Source organism: Cuculus canorus, chromosome 3 (assembly GCF_017976375.1).
Source record: "Cuculus canorus isolate bCucCan1 chromosome 3, bCucCan1.pri, whole genome shotgun sequence".
In the NCBI taxonomy this organism is placed as follows: Eukaryota; Metazoa; Chordata; class Aves; order Cuculiformes; family Cuculidae; genus Cuculus; species Cuculus canorus.
In genome coordinates, this window is record NC_071403.1 from 12,522,636 (window position 1) to 12,543,739 (window position 21,104).

At 34.2% G+C, this 21,104-nt stretch overlaps 1 protein-coding gene across 3 annotated transcripts in view; it reads right to left on the bottom strand.

Moving 5' to 3' along the window:
- Window positions 1–20,755, bottom strand: part of EYS (eyes shut homolog) — an 880,825-nt gene extending 860,070 nt beyond the window's left edge. For all 3 annotated transcript variants that reach the window (XM_054063979.1, XM_054063978.1, XM_054063977.1), the window contains exon 1: window positions 20,631–20,755. The gene's annotated coding sequence lies outside the window, so the exon portion shown is untranslated. The remainder of the gene's footprint in view (window positions 1–20,630) is intronic.
- Between the last annotated feature and the right edge of the window lie 349 nt (window positions 20,756–21,104).

Below are 21,104 nucleotides of genomic sequence, written 5' to 3' on the forward strand. Positions count from 1 at the left end.
CCTTGGTGAATCCATGTTGACCACTCTCAACAGCCTTTTTTCCCTCCAGATTCTTGGAGATGACATCCAGAATGAGCTATTCCATCACCTTTCCAGAGATGGAGGAGAGGCCAGCTGGCCTGTTGTTTCTTAAGTTTGTTAATAATACCTAACTGGGAGGTGCGGTTGACTGTGTTGAGGGACAAGAACGCATACCTTTTATAGAAAAAAACACAAGTTGCTTAAAATTACACATTCATTGAGGCTAAAAAATAATGTTCTCCATATTAATTTCCCTTCTTTATATGCTCCTTTCTGCATAGTAATTTGTAATTGGTTATGAATAATCCCAGAAATGCTCTCAAAATCTGAAAAAAACATTAGCAACACTGAAGGATGGTGAGATTTTAAATCCTTTGAGGAAAGATTTATTTATTTTAAAATACTTGTGAATAGGTTTCAGAAGTTTTACTTCCATATTATTTTTTTACACACCTTAAGCTGTTATGAATGAAGCTAGGAATTACACTGAAGAACCACAAAGAGGTCTCGTCTTCCATAAGAAAAGGATTTGAATAGATATTTATTAAATTTATGAGTTCAGATATCCTCAGCCAGGCCGTAGACAACATTATAAATCTTATGCTCGTGGACAGACTTGTAACAACTCAAACTATGGAAGAATTCTTGTTATTTTAATTGTATTGAAGTATTAAAATATATAATGTTAAAATGAATATGGGTTTCTCTAATATGCTGTATTTTTTGATAATATTATTGTATATTTTATATTAGTATATGATGCTTCTAATTCATAGCAGGACTGGAAAATATATGCCTTTAGTATATGCAAAGAAAATAAACATAACTAAATATAAATTCAGAATACACTTATGTCAAAAATTCCTTGCTTATAATAAGACCTTAATCAGATAGTTATTAGGTGCCCATGCTTCCAGTGTGTGTCTTATGATTTTTAGCAAACAGTTTTATTGGATTAAATATTTCATGAGTAATATATTTGCAATAAAAATTAGTAGAATCATTCATGCAATTCTGTAATTACTTTCAATAAACTGGAGTAAATTATATAATCATGATTAGTACTGATTAGGGAAAGTTATGGGTATGGTTTGATTATGTGGAAAAGTTGAAACAAATGGATTTGATTTCACAAAACACAGTCCCCTGTAATGCGTAGCTCATCTGAATATAAATAAAATCAGTTACTGGGCTTCAATGATACAATAGTCTGTTTGAATTAACATTATTTTATGTACACACAGTATGACACTACTAGCTGCTATAGAACAACTGAACAACATAAACAAATCATAAATAAATTTTCAATTAATATGAACCAAAAATGTGAAATTTTATACCTTTAAAAAACAAAGTAAAATGAAAAAGTTTGTCTGAAATCTTGATCTACTTGAAAAGCTAGAATTGCTTTTAAATGTTTTGGTTCTAGATGTTTTCGTCCTTAGAAAAAATACATACATTTCTTAGCTGTTTGTAGAATATTTTCTTGGTTACTTATATGCTGCTTTTAGGTTAGATTAAGAAATAAAACTTAAGTTTTTGAATGATCACCGGTAGTAATGCGTGTGCAGAAAATATAATTATCATATTTTCCTAACATATTTGCATGCTTCTCTTTAAAAGCTAACAATATTTAAAGTATTTCCTTTGGAATGAATTTTTGTCCACAGCTGTGTGGTGTGAGAGTTTCTTTCTGTATTCTGCTCAGTATTACAGGAACTCTCATTCTTGCTCCCAAACCTGTTATATGACTTCCACATCTGATGGCTATTTACTCTGCAGTCCCCTGAGCAAGGATTTTCGTTTCATTTGCAAATCTGGCTTTTAGACTGAAACTGCTTGATGAGTCATCAGCACTTGTGATAACAGATAAGATGTTTAATATTATCTTAACACCTCTTTTTCCTTTTTCCCTTTTCTAAATATACAATTGTTTTCTACCCAATATGCACCTGAAGACCTTAGCTACAGATCTAATCACTAGAGAATCTTTTTCATATTTTGTAAGGGTGGGGAATACCCATTTCCAGGTATAATATAATTTAAACAAATGAAAAAATGGGAACACAAGCAAACATTGATTTTGCAACCTAGTACTTTAAACAATGTGCTTGTTCCTCTTTTATAAAAAATATATTGAAGTATACCTACCCCATGTCCTAGAAATAGCTAAAAGGAGCTGAAGTATTTTGAAGTGAAGTTCTGAAACTGTTGGCGTGCAAACTATTCCCATGAAAAGGAAAAGCTATTAATTACAGTCTTATTCAAATACTCATATATTGATCTTGAAACACACCAGCACCAAAGCAACTGTAAATGCTTAATAATTAGTAAGATTTCTAAAGCTAAATTTGCAAGTGATGAAAGATACCAGTAGAAGCAGAATAAAACTTTGCTCACTAATAATTAGATCCCAGATATGCAAGGGCTTCTGCTTGGAAAGATTTATCAGCAAGGTAAGATCTCGAAGACTGTTTATTTTCCATTTCTCTGATATTATGTTAGCAGTGTTTCCTATTTTAATTTTATTTTATATGCAAAATAAACAGTTGAAATCTCTGCTACTTATTAAACAGAATTCCATACTGTGATATGAACTTTAAAACTTAAAATGAAATTAAAAAATAGAAGCAGAGTGGTATTCAACTTAAAGCTCTCTAACTCCTTCAGAAATACATAATATGGTACTCAGGTACAAGAATACAGAGAGAACAGTAACAAGCAGAAGGCCATGAGTAGGAAAAATATTTGGCGAACATTTCAGACATTTCTGTGGAATGTTTGCATGCTGAAAGATATCTGGAAAGGATTTGACATACTTTCAAAGCAGATTCTCCAAAGTACATATTAAGGGAAATTAAAGTATACGTGCCACCTTATGATGGCTCTCTGAAAACAACTTGGGACTTCATAGTCTTGAAAGGCATTCAGAAGAGATCTAGCCAATAAGAATTTAGAAATCTTATGATTTTTTCTTTTAAAATGCTTACAGACATTTGCATTGGAAAATAAGGACTTCCTCTTAAAATTCGTATTAAATATTTTTCCAATTAAAAAACAAAAAAAAAACCCACAAAGCACAACAGCCCCCCACAATAACAAAAAAACCCAAAAAACCACAAAAACTGTTCTTCGTTTCAGTTCAACAAGATAAAACCAGCCTTTTTTTTAGAAATAAGAGATCTTTTTTGTCCAGCATTCCAGACAATGAGAAGTTATTGAGCGCCCATTCAGAGATGATATGCTGGCTCACTTCAGGCAGTAGTTACAAAATGATCCTTCTCTACCTACCTTTTATTTAACAGATAGACGCAAAAAATTAAGGTGCTATGAAGTGGAAAGAACTGAATAAGGTAGAAGAGGCTCAAAGGTGTTCTTATGAGTCAATTATAATTAAATAAAGATAATATTGATTTCACAACTGTTTCAGTTTTTATTCCAAATTTTCTATTGAATTATATTAAATGTGGCTTTACTATACTCTGTCCTACACTACTTAGAAATTTCCTACTTCATAAATTGATCACACTTGACTTGAAAAACATTCCAAATAATGGTAAAATTCTCCTTTCTGATTATTCTTTGTGTTTCCATTAGCTTCTAAATGCAGCTCAAACAAAAGATACTGAATTAGGGACAAAGCTAGGGACAAGGACATTTCCACTGTCCTTGTTAAATTACCATGTTATCTTCCTTCTCCTTTCAGCATGTAATTTTCAAAGCAAAAAATATATTCAGTTTGTAAGACGTGTAATGTCAATGGTCATGTAATGTTGGTAAGTAGTTATTTTAGTTCAAAACTATTACTAAGTATTTCAGCTGTGTATCTAATACGCACTAAAATAATGTTATGAAAAGAAAGTAAAAGCAAAAATTAAACTCACTCAAATGTGCTAGTTCAAAATTAGAGTTGAATAGCACAAGGACTTATCACATGAATGCAAAAATATACATATGTACAGAAAGGATTATATCTATTTCTTGAAGTAATTACTCCCCCTTTGTCAGTTTTTTAAAGGTCTATCCTATAAATGTCAATACAATAAGAATGTACTGGATTTTAATTCTGGTTATAATCAATGCCTTATGACTCATTGTCATAATTTAAGTGCTTAACACAATTATCTGTTCTATACATTTTTTTCTGTTGTATATACCTACAAGTACCTGCGCATGTAAAATTTTAAACTAAAAAAAAATCTTAGTGTTTTCATAGAATCACTAGGTTGGAAAAGACCTTTAAGATCATATCCTTAAGCACTTCATCTACTCGTCTTTTAAATACCTCCAGGGGTGGTGACCCAATTACCTCCTTGGGTAGTCTATTCCAGGGCTTGATAAATCTATTCATGAACAAGTTTTTCCTAATGTCCAATCTGAATCTCTCCTGGTGCAACTTGAGGACATTCCCTCTTGTCCTGTCACCTCTTACTTTGGCAACGAGAACAACATCCGCCTCTCTCCAACCTCCTTTCAGGTAGTTGTAGACAGTGATAAAAGTCTCCTCTCAGTCTCTTCTTCTCCAGGCTAAACAACTCCAGGTTTCTCAGCAGCTCCTCATAAGACTTGTTCTCCAGCACCTTCACAACTTCATTGTTCTTCTCTGGATGTGCTCCAGGACCTCAATGTCTTTCCTACAGTGAAGGACTCAAAACTGAACACAGTATTTGAGGCGCGGGCTCATGAGTGCAAGGGTGAAAATCACTTCCGTGGTTCAGCTGGCCATGCTGTTTCTGATACAAGCCAAGATACTATTTGCCTTCTTAGCCAAATAAACCCGAAGAAAATGAAAAAAAAAAAAAAAACACAAAACCGAAAACAAAACAAGACAATCCAATGTTTTGCTCCTCCCATCAGGTTCAGAGCCAGATATTTATTTCTTGTCTCTTTCTATCCCTTCCCTTGTCATTCCCTGCAGTTGGAATGACAGATGAGAACACTACATGTGCCCCCAATCCCTTCACCATACGTTCCAAGGCCCTTAAGTCTCTTTTAATTGCCCTCAGATTTCTTGTTTCGATTTCGTTACTACCTATTTGGAAAACCAATGGAGGATAATAAACCATAGGCCTGACCAGAGCTGGAAGTTTTCTTTCTGCATCTCTAACCAAGGCCCCAGACAGGCAGCAGACTTCCTTATGCAACGAGTCCAGTCTATTCCCTTCAGAAGGGAGTCCCATTCTTTCTTCTTAATAGAGGTCGTTTTGATGGATGGCTCAGGGTGTATTAACCTGGGGAATATTTCTAGGCTGTGAGGCCCATCGTCCGCATTGAGGTTTGGTTCCACTTGCAGAGCTTTGTATCTGTTGTGCAAGGGAACCTGGGAGGCTGAGGTTGGCACGTGGGAAACACACCTGTTGTGCACAGCAGGAACCTGCTGCCACTCCCCTCCATCTCCAAAATTTCTCTCCTCAGCTAAATGGAGAGAGGATGGGGTGACCTCTGTTGTACAAAGCAGGCCTGAGACAGGGAGCACAGGGTGCTGTTCCAGTGGTCAGTCTCTCTCTCACAGTCCCTGTCAGTCCTCAGTCTGCTCACAACCCCCCTGAGTTCTGTCATCAAATGGAGGAGTTCTTCCACCTGAGCACAACTCCCACAGCTGAATTCCCCACTGGTGTCTGATACCAGTGCAACAGCAGGACATGGCCTGCAGCCCGGCAGCTGGCGGGCAGCATGCACCTGCTGGGGCTCTGTCTGGGAGGATGCATCTGTCATGGCTCGTACAGAGCTTAGAGCAGCCTTAATTTTCTGCTGAGTTGCCACCACGGTTCTCTGGTCCTTCTGGTCAACCTCCAGCACCCTCCCTGTTAGCCCTGGCTGCACAAACTGCCGTGCAAACTGCCCCACCTCACCTTTCTCTTTTGTCATTTTTCTTGTGCTTTCCTTTCTTTCTTGGCGTTGTTTCAGTAAGCATCACATAGATGTTAGTCTATCCAAACCACCAAAGAAATATGAAGTCTGCTGGGCTGTGAAAGTTTTACATATTCCTGTAAACTCAATGGGTGATGTAAAATTTGGTGTCCTACCTTCTTGACAAAGATTAACAGGAACAGAAGATGGCTTGGCACGAGTCCATTTTGTGAACAAAAATTGCGATTGGAATACAAAATAGCACAATATTAATCCATTCTCATGAAAATGATGGTAATGAAAATGAGAAATGGCATCAGCTAAATCCATTTTCATTACTATGTTATGATTGCAATCTTGTAGCACTCAGATAGTGTCCTGAGAGAAGAGATCTATATTTCAGCTTCATTTTTAATGTCTTTAATGAACCTCTCCCTACTATCATAGACTGTTTCATTCTACACTTTGAATTCCTGTTTGAAAAATATTTTACATCAGTTTCAGGTACCCAAATATCATTATATATTTGTTGATGGTCCTTAAAAATAGTCCATAGGAAGCAAAGCCATGGAGCTCTGAAGAAATTGCATGACCTCATTAATGAAAAAGTAGAACCTTTCTTGTTCTTAATGAAGTTATGTAAAAATGCAGAAATATATTGTAAAGCTACGTGTGCTTAGATCAAACTCTTTCTCCTTTTAGAAAAAAACTCTTACGAAAGATTCTACTGAAATGAAATGTATTCTTTGGATTGAAAGTACTTTAAAATACTCAAATTGTAAGCATTTTTAGTAACACAAGAATTTCTATCATATTTAAAAGAATTGTGATATAGGTTAAAACATGATTTTCTCACTGTCAATTTTCCAATTTTATTTGAGTAGATTTATTTTTGTATTTTTTTTCACTAAGTATAGATATATTTTCCCATTGAGGAATGTTTAATTTTGCTTGGTGTGGATTAAAAAGAAACAAATCAAAACCGGACATTGCCAAAAATAATCTTACTGTTTGGGGTTTTTTTGTGTTAACACAGAGATATTTAACATGTATATGGCTTAATATCCAGAAAAATCTCCAAATAATAATATTCTTATTTTAACTATATTATGTATTAACTCTATTTTTTTCACCACCTTGGTTTCTGCAGGGAGATTACTTTGACTGTAGGAATAGTATTAGCCAAACTTATGTCAGCGTTTGGTTTTAGAATATAATTACAATAATCATGTAATTATTATTTGTAAAAGAACAATTCTAGTAAAACATAATTACCAATTTGCATGTTTGCCACACTCTCTGATACACTTACACCCAACATTTTTAACTCTACACTTCCATGCCTGCATTTTTGCAAAGCTTAAACAATTCTGTGGTTGGATTTCTCAAGCACCACAGAAAGTTATGCTCACAGAATAGGATTAATCATACTCTATAAATACAGCTTAACAGATACAGAGCTAATTTGAGTATTCCCACAGGAATTTCATATTGTTCTCTTTTGTTTTTTGCACAGGCATCCTCTGAGTCCATGATCTCTAAGAATCTCTCTTCCGTCTACCACCATAATAAGGTTCTTGCAGGATTATTTCTGTAAATGATAAATCCACGATTTTCAAATTCTTTCCTTGACATTTTTTAAACAGAGGGGATAAAGCACCTGACTAACAAATTACCTTAGTAAATAAAACTCTCGGTTTTGATCACAACTTGATTACAATAAATGCCAGGAAAACACAAGGTAGAGACCTTTGATGCTCTCTGTTTTCACAGTTCCCACTGTAATATCAAGAAATGTGGTGACCAAAAGCTCTTGATAAAGTGATAACAAGATCTTCCTGCGATGCTATTATATCATAAGCCTTCTTGACACCATGAGACACAAAGATGAGGCAACTCTATTGCCACCTGGACATCTGTGCCTGTTGGCCAGCAGCTTACTTTTATATGGCCTGGTCACTGCAAACTGACTAACGTAAAAATCAACTTACAAAGTTAGGCAGTTGCAGTCTGGATCTGTAAACTCTTCTTGAAGTCTGTTTGTCTTTTAATAAAAAACACTGTAAGCAAGTTATATTCTTTAAAAAGCAACAACAGTATAATTTGTTACATTATATATCCATTTATTTTTGGATGTCTGAATATATGTATTTTTATGACAATTTTTGTGAGTTATAGATCAATGTATCACTCATGGTTTTTTTATTAGTCTGAATGTTGTTTGCCTTCTCCTGCATTTGTATGCAGTGGAACATTTACATCAAAGCAATGTACGGAATCCAGGAGAAACACAGAAGTCAACCTGATTTCATGTACTTTATTAGATATACAATTCTTTGGAATTATCATGAGAAAAAATTAATGAGAATAGAACTTAGCTCATTAATCTATTAATTTCCAAGATGAATAAATAAGGTTAAAAAAATCTTAACATAAATAACATAAAATAATAACAAAGAGCAATTTTGAATTACTCTTACAGTCATGCCTTGTCCCATATGCCTTACCCTACGACACTAAATCTGCCTTTGGTCCTGGAATCCTAATAACATTCAGAACTGACCCATTATCTTCAAAGTGTAGTCACCACTACTCTTCTTTACCCCACTACAGTTTTGATGTTTTAAAGTAAAAGAAAGCAGAGAAAGTATACCGATTCATAATGGTATTAAGCAACACCTCTGCTCAGTGCTTTATGTCATTTGAGCAATTATCTACTTTTTAAAAGAAAATTGTTCCATTTTCACTTGAAAAGTAGTTTACGCATTCAATTGCAGCGACTGTGTCAGGCAAGACTAAAATTCTACACAGATTATATAAAACTCATTTCAAACTTTTATTCAAAAAGAGCCTTGAAATATTAGCTAAGTTGGCTTTTGTCTCTCTTTTCTTACCCATGGAGTCTTTGTGCCATGTCTAGCTATCTATCTGCTTAATGATGTCAGGATGCTGCCTCATAGGAGCTAGCTGATACAGTTCTCCTAATGAACAAAACGATCTCCCCAGGTAGTGACATCAGACACTGTCTTCAAGGTGATCCAGGCTCTTATGAAGAGTTCGTGTTATAAAATTACATATATAGTTTCTTGCAAGTCATATCTAGGGCAGTTTTTGAAAAGAGCTGTGCCAGTGTAGACAGCGGGGAACCACAGCACTCAAATCTCAGCATAGTTGAAACAGAGCTACTTGAACCAACTAATAGCTGAGTGGTCTGGACCATCTCAAAATTGGTCCTGAACACCCAGATTCTCTAACTGAACTTCTTTGTGTAGGTTAAATGATTTTTCGAAGGACAGATGTTATATTAAGTTATAGTGTCCTTCACAAGGTTGCTGTGTCAACTACTTGACAAAGTACCGTTCTTCTACATTTACTGTGCATTTTAACACTGAGCTGGTAGCCAGGAGACACGATGGCTACAGGCTTACAGGTGCTGTGATGATATGATTGGAAAAGAAAATTAAAAATAGCTAAGTAACTAAATGTAAGGCATTTAGGAATAGATGGACTGAGTACTGATACTTCCAAAACCAAAAAGAGCAAAACATATTTATGGATCAATATATATATATATATTATAAATGGAATTCCTAAAAACTTAGAAACTTGATTAACTTCAATTCAGGAGCACAAAATCCCTTAATCTTAATTAGGGAAATAACATTCTGTATGGAGTAGGAAGGGCAAGGTGTTATGTTTCACTGAAATGAAACTATAAAGTACACTAAGTGCCTCTCACAGCAATGTTTGTTCCTTAACAGATATTAAAAATAATTTATATTGGAGTTATCCTGTGCAGTGATGGTAGTTGGACTCAACGATACTTGTGAGTCCCTTCCAATTCAGGATATTCTATGATTCTATGTTTTATTTTGAATTTGGAGAATTAATCTGTGCATACCTGCTTGTGATTAATGCTCTGATGTAATGAATTCTTTGTATTATTTTCTCCGATAACCCATATTTTCTTATATCACTTGTTTTTTCTATTAGGAAGAGAGGAATTGCTAGTTTTGTGTCTAACACTGAACAGACTGCATAAAGTTTGCCTCAGTGGAGGAATGCAACAGGTACAACATAGGCAAAACCACTGGTCTGCAGGAAAGAGAAGGAGTAGCTGTGTGTTTACATTAAACAGCCGTAAAAAGGCACATGTCAAAAATATAAGAACAGAGGAAAAAGGACTCTCTGCTTTTTGAGCAAAAGCAATACTTTTCATTGTCACTCTTGCTGCAAGTGATAGAAATTGGTCGCAGGTAATAAAAATAAATAGCTCAAAGAGTTAAGTTTCTGTTCATCTGGAATTCTGAAACACTTCTGAACGCCAAGGAAACTAATGTGACAGTGATTTACACATATACTTGACCATTTTAGCAGATCTGTAAGTTTCTTGAATTATCTATGAATTTATAAATATATATATTATATATATATATATTTCAGAAAGTCTTCTGTAAGAAACAGTCTACATAATACTGTGGCAATATATTCTTCCTGAAAGGTTAAAGCAACGTTCTGGACTAACAAGAAGAATGGCAATTCTTCTGTAGCACGTGTCTTTACTACATAAAAATGTAGGTAATTCTTTTAACTTGAAGATATTGCAGATTACTGTTTCAGAGTTTGTCTACCACAGGTGAAAACTATGCTTTATGACTGTTTAATAATTACTGAAAAGACTGTTGGTAGAAGTAGCAGGAAATTGCTGTCCTGTTTCACTTGTTGTATTTCAGAGACTGTTATCTGTTCTCTGCCCTTATTTTCATTACTGAATGTCACAATTGCTTTACCTTTACCCGCGGTAGTGTTAGAAACAAAACAGACCTTCTGATGATGAAAAGCAGCATTGCTTTGTAGCTTTGAGTACAGTGTCTAAAGTAGGCTCTGTATAAGAAAATTAGTTGTACAAGTATACCAAATGAATATCATCCTGCTGATGAGCTGACTATAAAGAGTTTACATCTTGAGCTCAAACCCTACTGTTCTTGGAGGGTCAGAAGTACACATGTCCTCTTTGAATCAGTCTCATAAAAAGATGCACCAAACAACAAAAAAGCAAATTTCAAAAAGGAAGGAGACATAAAATGAAGAGTACACTGAGTGTCATAATGTGGGGGTAGCACTAACACCTCTGTTTCACTCTGTTGAATTTGCAGCTGGTAAAGGAATGGATTGCCATTGAGGTATTGTATTGACTTTCACACACCATGCCAAGGGTAACGTACCATATAAATACGCCCTTCAATCATAGCATAAAAAGGAATATGTACATGAAAAATATCCAATAAAAGATAAGCATGCAATTCAGTGTCCTGTCTTGATTACAGATCTTGCTTTTGTCTTTGTTTTTCGTAAGACACATTTTGAGTGCAATCCTCATATCACATTGTTTCTGACTTAGTGTGTGAGGCACTTTAGTATGGCATAATTTTGTTACTCCAGGCAGCCCTCCAGCTGTGGGCCTGCACTTGGTCAAAGTGATTTGTTCTTGGCAGGAAGCTAAGAACACAACACATTCAATTTTGCATTATGACTTTGGGAGTTGTGGTGGGAAAGAGCGAAAAGTGTTATTTCAACCCTTTCAACAGTGTACAGTTTGGTCTGCTAATCAGTCACAACCTCTGCTCTTAGAAAGGGGTAGTTTTCAGAAAATGCTGTAAAGTTTACAGAGGACTGGTATTCTCTTATACTGCATAACTACTCTGGTCAACTACATACTACTGCTTCTCATTCTTACGACAAAAATTGTAATGAGAGAAGGGAACTATACAACATATCTTTCCTTGTGATAAAAAATATTGTAAGGACTTGACAGGGTACAAAACCAAACCCACTTTCTTAATAATCTTTAAATTGTCATCTGCCGTCCTTTCCAAATGCCATAAAGGAGATGACTGCCTGGACATTATCAGTCACAAAAAGAGAAAGAAGCTCTGTCCTTCTTTCAACACAGTGAGTCATCAAGCAGAGATTGTATTCTAAGTGATAAAGGCTACTTATGTAAATTAATAAACAGGCAGGAAATCAAGTCTTTTAATTTAGCTAAACACGAAGGGGAGTAGGGATGGAAAGCAGACCTTGGTCAAATTGACATGTTTGGTATAACTCCTCTGTTTTCATGTTGATATGGAAATGATTTGTACAATAGAATCAAAAGGATAGGTGCTAAGTCCATCCTGCCAGATTAATTTTTTTAAAAGCTCTGTTTTTTCCAACCTGTTCTTGTACTATGTTACAAAGTAATTTGTGTTTGTTTTAATTAGATGTTTTGGCAATTAGGCTAATAGACAACAATATTTTCCTGAAATGAAAATTCAAAAAAAAAAGGACATTTTAAATTATTCCAGTGACTAACATTACATAAATACCGTACTATGGTCTTTTATTAACCAGGAAGATAAAAGTTCTGCAATTTAGAGAAATTAATTGGCATATCAAGCATCCTTTATGTTGTAGTCATGGGCTTTTAGGCTGTGTAATATTCATCAATGAGAATTATTGTTAACAAGTTTAGTTATAACGCCGCACTGACTCTTTAGCATCCATTAACACCCATGCACTAAATTTACAAAACTCGCTAGTGGTGGTACACAACTGACTTAGCCTGATATTAGCTTGAAATAAAGCAATTGAAATGAACTGAAGAAGAACAAAGCTAAACACACTACTGTTTATATGATCATCTAAGTATTGGTTCAAAAATTAAACCTGAAACTCCTTTTTTTCTTGTTAGACAAACACACATCCCACAGGACTACAGAAACCTAGACTAATTCTCCATTGCATGATAACCCTTGTGTAAGCAGCATGTAGGTTCTTCATCTTTACATACAGATAATGGTTTCTAAATACAGTTCATAGTACTTCAGCTAAGATAATCTGAAAATCAATATATTCAAGACTGTGAGATGATGTTCTATTTCACTTGTGATTATAGAAGGCGAGTTAACATTTAAGAGCAAAAGAAGAAGACAGAGTTTTATTGGAGCTTATCTACTTTAAGGTTAAAGGCTATTCAACACAAATGAAGCACAATAAGCATCTCGGTGTTTCATGGTCCAATTCCAGAAACATCAGTAGTCTCTTAGGATAAGAAGTAACATTATCTTCTATTTTAAAAACAAGAGAACAATTCAAGACTATGACAAGGTTAAAATGTCCTAGTATTTTTTCTCCTTTATGTTATAAATCACCATCTAATTTTCACTACACAGAACCAGCCGGTACAGATGCAAAGTCTGACAATGAATGAAAATAAATTATTTCCTCAGTGACAACTGGTGAAAATATGGACACATTGTAATGTAAAGTAATTCATCCATGTAGTTGTACAATGATTAGGACATACACTTTCTAATTATAAGATGTCCTAAAGGTGTCTTTCTTATATGTACATGAATATAAATAACTGTTCTGCATCATTTCTCTGTAAAAGAACAAACATACCATAAAGCAGGAGGAACAGAAAAGAAATTCCAATCAATATCTTTACATACTAGCTACTACATGGTTTGCAAAATGTCAGGAAATTGTCCAAATATGTTTGTACCTTAAGTGACCATAGGGTAGCACTGCTCTCCACAGAATAAGACTTAATGAGCCAGGAAGTCTTTCTAATGAATATCTGTCTTTGCTCTGAGTTTAAATCTCTCACTGACAGCAATTATTAAACTGATATTAGTCTAATAAGTGTAAAGGGCATCATAGAAGGTAACGCTGATGTCCATATGCAATGACAGGGACATTTTTTCTAGAGTAAGTATTTTCCTAGGAAATTTTGTCCTAAAAATTTGCAAAGATGTGCAGGCACTTGGCTTCTACAGGTTTCATAATCTTTCCCAAGAATTCTGTGTTGCATAGAACACAAATGAAAAGCAAAGGATGTGATCCAAAAAGAAGGAATTTACAAAGATGTGGAAATAAATCTACTCTTCTTAGTTTTCATTTCTGTCTCTTTTTACGGTTTTTCCAAATATTTATCTTTATGGACAAAGCTATAGATACTGTAGGGTGAGTGTGATATACTAAGTAAGTGCAAATAGGTGATTTCTAGCACCTGTAGCTGTTGCCTAGTCATAAGTTCATGGCAATGGGGTGAACAAATCCAAGAAGAAGGTAAATAGGGGAACAAATTATAGGCTTCAGAATGTCTTTCTGAAAGGGTGCTCTGCTCTTGATTTTGGTTTTCAAAACACTTAATTTCAAAGACACAGTAGTGCATAAAACAATGGGAAAGTACAGGGCTAAATCTATATCTGAAGGAGGAGCTCTGTTGCATAGCATTTTTGTTTGGATAAGGAATAAGTTTTTTAAGTGAATATTCTGATTGTCCAAATGTACAGTGCTTCAGATCACATCATGAGGCACATGAATAGGACTCCTTTCAAATGAAACATGGAGAACAGAATGCAGAACATACACTCTTGACTTGTAACTAATAAATCTAACTGCTAACAGCTATTCAAGTCCCCAGGTAAAAAACAGAGTTAATACACAATAAAGATCCTGAAATGAATGATGTGGAGACCAAGATTTCTGCACAAACTGTTACTGTCAAGATCCACTCCAATTGGAACATGGTGTTTGAGTGAAGCTTGCTTGGCCAACTTTTTATGGGTGGTGCTTCTCGCATGAATTCCTTTTGTGCCTGAAGAGCACTTTTAAAGCATGAACAAGATTTTTCTACTTTAACTTCAAATTGCTATCAGTTTACACTTAAAAATACCTTATTTGAAGCACTTACAGTGGGTTAAAATAATACTCCTATATTAAAAAAGGACTCCAAATATATACAACTTCAGAAGATATTAAAAAGTGCATTGATTCTTTCTTTTCCCACCCACAGAAATAATTCTTGTTTTATGTGTGATTTTTTTTCAGGGAAACAGACATGCCATATGTTACTTGGTGTAACTGATCTGCTCTATGTTACTTGCCCTTACACTTCACCGTGTACTTAGATTTCACAAAGTCATGCTGTGTAGAAAAAATCCAGTCTTGGATGGATATCAGGTAGTGAAAACTCCTTTGCTTCCACTTATTTTTTTCTCACTTTTTTTTGTCAGTGTTTTTTTTTTCCACTTTTGTTTTTTTTTTGCTTCCACTTATTTTTTCCCAGTTCCTGTCTTCAAGCTTTAATTTCTGTATGATAATTTCTGTGTTATGCTTACATTATTTAAAAAATGTTTCCCTAGCATGAATCGTCCCTGTTCAGATACTATAAGGCAAATTTTTGGCCTTTCAATTGAGAAGTTACATTCCTGACTTCACAAGCAGTTGTGTTCAACAACTCCTCAAAGATTTTTGCATATCTCATCGTCTCCCTTTCTAATTTTCAGCATAAAGAACATTACATCAGTGGTCTCACCTAAAGCATATGTAGGTGCATAATCATCCCTCTGATCTTTTTCTTTACTTTATTGTTAATCAGGGAGTTGATCTGCTTCTATTGAAATTCCCCATTAGAAAGGATTTTTTGAGTAAACATATTTGCTTTAAGGAAATTTATCTTTTGAAATTTCACAATTTTATATTACATTTGTATGATGATCACATCTATCTATTCTAACATGCAGTAAAATTATCATAAGCAATTTTCAAGTTAAGATTGTGGAAAAAATATCAAAATGGAATCTATAATATTTTGATAATATTAGCATTGATGTCATGTTTACACCTTTGTTCAGTATCATGCAGCAGTAGAATTTTCCACAATGTGCACATAAGCCTTAACAGTAATTTCATTGACAGTGTGCAAAAATAAAATTATTTAGAGATTTAAGCATTTCACAAATATGGTACTAATGAATATTTAAAATTCCGTGATAACATAAGTAGTCAAATAAGACTAGATGAGTATCACACTTTTGGCTTAGTAGCTTAACGTAAGTGTGGAAGGAGCATAGAAATCAGTTTGGAGAGATGAAAGAAAATAAATCACTGACAATTTATTTTCTTTTATTCCTTGATATGAAAGGAAAAAACAAAGTGTTTTTTTTTTTCCTTCCCAAGACAAACCTCACATTGTGCCTATCTTCAACAGTTGCTAAGTAGAAGTTATTTCATGAAGCTAAAATTTTAGCAGAACAATAACCTTTTACTTAAGTAGCTTAGGTATTTTCTAATTGTTCTCCATCCTTGTAAAGTTATTTAAATATTAGGATTTGTTTTGTTTCTCAGTAACACACTGACGCTAACCCAAATTGTATAAAATACATAACAATCCAGTGAGTAAGCAAATAAATTTATAACTATATGAATTACAGACTAAGATCCTCCCAAAAAAAGTGCAAGAAGTAACTTGAATCTTTTAAGAAGTAGGAGACTTCCATGAAATCCATGTTAATCTCTTGACTGTAGATGAAGATAAACAGATCCACTGTTTCAAAATTAAAACTTATCCTCAAAGAGCTTGATATCCCTCTTTTTTTTGTCAATAAAAATCTTCCAGATATTTTAAATTCCCTCTTCTTATGAAAGGTGAGCTACATAACTCTCATTTCCTGCCTAATTTTATTCCTTTTTTTTAATGGTACAGTGCTTTGTGCACACACAGTCTCCCTCTAGCAGGGAAAGATTTGTGTATAATTCCATCTTTTACCTAGGAAATTTAATGCATATACCCCATCAATGGCCTATCTATGTTTTATTGGTCATGCAAGAAGCATCCACTCAGTCTTTAGAACCATCTGTGTTAAACAATTATAGGTCCTTGAATACAAAAAAGAACGTCTGCGAGCATCTAGCAAAGAAAAGAAGTCATAGTGTGCAAACTTTGTAACCACTTTTTTACGTGACCAGCCTTAACTAATCACTGCTTTAATGTTGCATGGTGTGGACATCAGGAAAAAAATTTTCGTGGAAAAGGTCATGGGGCACTGGAATACGCTGCCCAGGGAGGTGGTGGAGTCACCTTTGCTGGAGTTGTTTAAGGGACAGGGGGATGAGTTGATGAGGGGCATGGTTTATGGAGTGTTGGGAATGGTTGGACTCGATGACCCAGTGGGTCCCTTCCAACCTAGTGATTCTATCATTCTATGATTTATCCTATTTAAGTTTTGCAGTATTTAATGCATAAACCAATGGCAGCTACTGTCTTTCCAAAGAAACACACTGTCTGGGAGACATAGAAAATTAGAAAAGCTAGTAAAAGATTGGGGGATCAGGAAGGACCTACAGACACAGGAGCAGCTTGACAATATAAACTATGCCAAGATATTTTACAGCCTGCATCACTGAATATCATTTATAGAAAAAATGACACTTTGTCTCTTTTGATTTAATAAATAATTATTATGATTTATAATTACTGTAATAACTAGGCCATTCCAGAAAACCAATGTTCAAGATATATGTACGGGTAATAACAGATTCTTCATCATGTACCTTGGAAATCTTTATTAACCTTTCACTCTTTATTATGAAATTTACTTTAAATACATTTTAGGACAAAGGTGACTTTTAAGAGAACTCCTGTCCGAAGCATTCTTAGCAATATACACATCATCATCAGAACTTTGAGTGACAGATTATGATCTAATCTACCACTCTATTTGCGCAGGCAGATTTTCAGTAGATGTGATGTTGTTCATGTCTCCATTTGACTTGCTAACTTTACAAAAAGCTGTTTTTTCACAAAATGACTGAAGGCTTGCAACTTAGTATAGAAAAAGGCTGTAATTCTATATTTTACTCTCTATAAACACCTTTTCTAGAGAAATGTTTTTTATTGGTGAAACCAGTCACATTATCTTTCTTCCTCTAACAACTTTCCATAGATAAATGAGTGTCAGGAATTCAGGGCTCAAGTGTGACTAATTTGACTGGATCAAGAGAATGATTGCTAACCTAATAAAATGGAGAGCTATAGTAACACAATGTAGCAGTATGAACATGAAATCATATCCCTTGCATCTATCACAGTCAGTTCCTGTCTGCATGTCCACTCTGTAATAAATCTCATTTTCTTATCAATCTTATTCTATCTACCAAATATTTATTAAAAATAAATGAGTAATCAGAAACCACAAATCAAAACAATGTATAGCACCAGAAAGGATCTCAACTTTCCCAAATGGGTTTGGAATACAAATCATCTAGTTTTATGTTTAGTGAATATCATATTATTAATTTTTAACATTCATTCCATAACATTTTCACAGGACAGAGTCTTTTAAAGAAAAAAAAATGTTAAATTTTATATAATTATTGCATAAATACCCACATATTTTCTGCAGTACGAGTGCACACAAGAAGTAAGAAATTGATCACAGATTTGGCAAGTATGTTCATGATTTGTTAAAATTTGCTAATTTTTTTAAAAAAATGGATTACTTGTCTATAATCTAAAGAAAAATAATTACTAAATGGTTTACATTATTATGAATATCAATGAGATAGGGAAAAAAAAGATGCAAATAAACTCTCCAAGCAGTTTTCTAATGACTAAACAAATTCTATCTTTATTTAACTTTAAATACTCAACTGTGTTCATATGAGCAAAATTGTTTTTTTTGAACACGGGTTGTTGCTTTATGTTTACAACAAAAGGATCGAGGGTCCAGCTGGGCACTTACAGAGCTCTAGCAATTGTATTACCAAAGTATCTCAAAATGTTATCATCAAAACATTGATTACTTAATTGAATGATCACTGGTAGAAAACTACCAACCCATTTCGAAGAAAGTAATCTTTATTTAAAAAACAAGTTTTGATCTGAAAACTTCCTGAAAACCGGTAAAAATGTCTGAGATTTACAGCTGATTCTACTGAGTCACGAGTCCAGAGGGCTGCCCTGTACTGTGAGGACATACAGAGATCTTTATTAGGTTCTTCAGTACTGTGTGTCATTTGTAATGACCTATGTGTGACCCAGATGTGCGCAGGTTTTGCTGCTCTAATGATGTCTCTCACTAGTATCTTCAAATCACTGCAAAGGAGAGATATTTGCCATATGGCTGACAAACATGGATTATTTTCCCATTCCCTGATCATCTTCAAACCAGTTCAATGCTGCTGTTGGCATAATACAGTGTAGTCAAGGGTCTGATGGTTTCCTACTTGCTTTCTGGTTGGAAAGTATACTAACTAGATACCTCAAATGCACAAACTTCTCTAGCAGGTTTATTTAACTCCCCTTCACAAATATGTAGAAATCAAGTGACACTTTTGTTGTACAATGTTATGAACCTAAAATACAAGCATGTGTAAATAAGGTGCGTCTTCCTATGTTTAGACTATTTCAAATAGATCATGAAAAATTCTGTTCTACCTATATAATCTGTTTTCAGTAACTATTTACATGTCTTTCACACTATTATATCTCTCTCTCCATATCACAACATTTATTAGCAAAAGACAGCAAACACTGGTGTAACTTGGAAAGTACCCAAGAGCAATGATTATATTGTCCTGGTTACTTCAGAAAAGATATTTGACCCTAAATCAGATGAACATTGTATTTTAAGGAAGTTACTTAAAGACATCTTACTAATCACCAGAATTATTTAGCAAATTACTTAAAAATGAAACATGAAATTATGATTTAAATGACTTTCACAGTTTTATAAAGATTAGCATAACACATAATGGTATGATTTTACTACAAAACAAATATATCTGTAAATAATCACTGGAGATACCTCAAAAAAGGGCAAAAGTACTGATTCTGTGAAAGTTCTTTATACTTGCTACATTATCTCTTCCTCTTAATGATGTCCTACCTTGTTAAAAAATAGCAAAACATGTTCTCATAAAAAACCCAAAAAATGTTTATTATATCAAACTGTTACCTTTTTTCCTCCAATCTTCAGAAGTATAAAAGTACAATCTTTTTTAAGCAATAAAGCCACTATCACAGCTTTTTTATTCAGCCTAGACCAGAGATTTTTTGATTGACATACCCAAGCTTTGTACACCAATAAATGACAGTAATTCAGGCATATATATGAAAATATTTTTAAAAATATACCAACTACATTTTGTGTAAATATTGCCTCCAAAAAATGGATATTCTTTTTAAGAAAATTCCTTGAAAACTTCATTCAGGTTATCAATTTCAATAACATCATAAGAATTTAATGAGAAATAATGGATGATTACTAAAATGAATCTCAAATCTCCACTGATCCAGGAGTTCTCCATGCTAGATAGGTGGGCTTTCTACTGGCTTTAGGAGAATTTAACTGTCTTAGAATTGAAAAATTTGATGTTTAATGAGCATATGAAAGCTCTTATTTAGGATGTACTAGCAAGCACAGTCTCTAGATCACATTTGGAAGTATTTTGCAGTTTTTCTGTATGAAATCATACTAATTCCAGCCACAGTTTTTAATTATTATCACATATTTTGAGTCAAATACTGTTGTCGATTCTGTGAACAACAACTCCTAAACCAGGTACGCTCTACGTAACTAGCATATTGCTTGCTGTTGTCAGCACAGAGAGGGATAACAGTGTGAAAACAGTAACATCAAAACTAACTTTAAACACCTTGGGAATACGTTCATCCTGTCAAATTTATGACCAAATGAAAATAAAGCTTTCCATGATTTGGTAACTTAAATAAGTAATAAAAGCCCTGTAACCTCTAATGCCTTACAAATAAAGTCATAAGTGCATGTGTGGGCCTAGATATAGCCCAGACTTTATCTTTCTAATCTGATGATGAATACAGCAGGCCACCATCTGGTGTGCGTGTACATCACCGACTAAAATACAGCTCTATAATTCAATAATCACAAACTTTAACTGCTACTTACCACTTCTTTCCAGATATAGAAGGTCTGAGATTAAATCTGTCAAGAAAACGTAGAAAAAGCACATAAGATTAACTGTTTTTTTTCCAGATTTCAAATGCAGACAGCGAAGCAGGGAAAGCTCTTTTGTTGCTACGGAAACCTGACGCTGAGGATTTAGTGACAGCATCAGATGGTATTGTGCTGGAGATTGTCTGCTTGAGGGAGTAGGCAACAATCCTGCTATTAAGAAATAAGAATGAATTTTAAGTGGTTTCAATTTTCTTCACCAGAAGAATCCTTTCATTGCCTCAAATGCATTAATTTGATAATAGATACAAAGAATTTATATTAATGTTATAAAAATATACACTAGTGAAACATAATCTGGAAGCTCTCTAGGAAGGTAACTAATCTTCCTGAAATCTTTACTCAATATATAAAGTTTATAAAGTTAATATTGTATTCTAAGCATTTAGTGTGAAGATGTATTTTGCT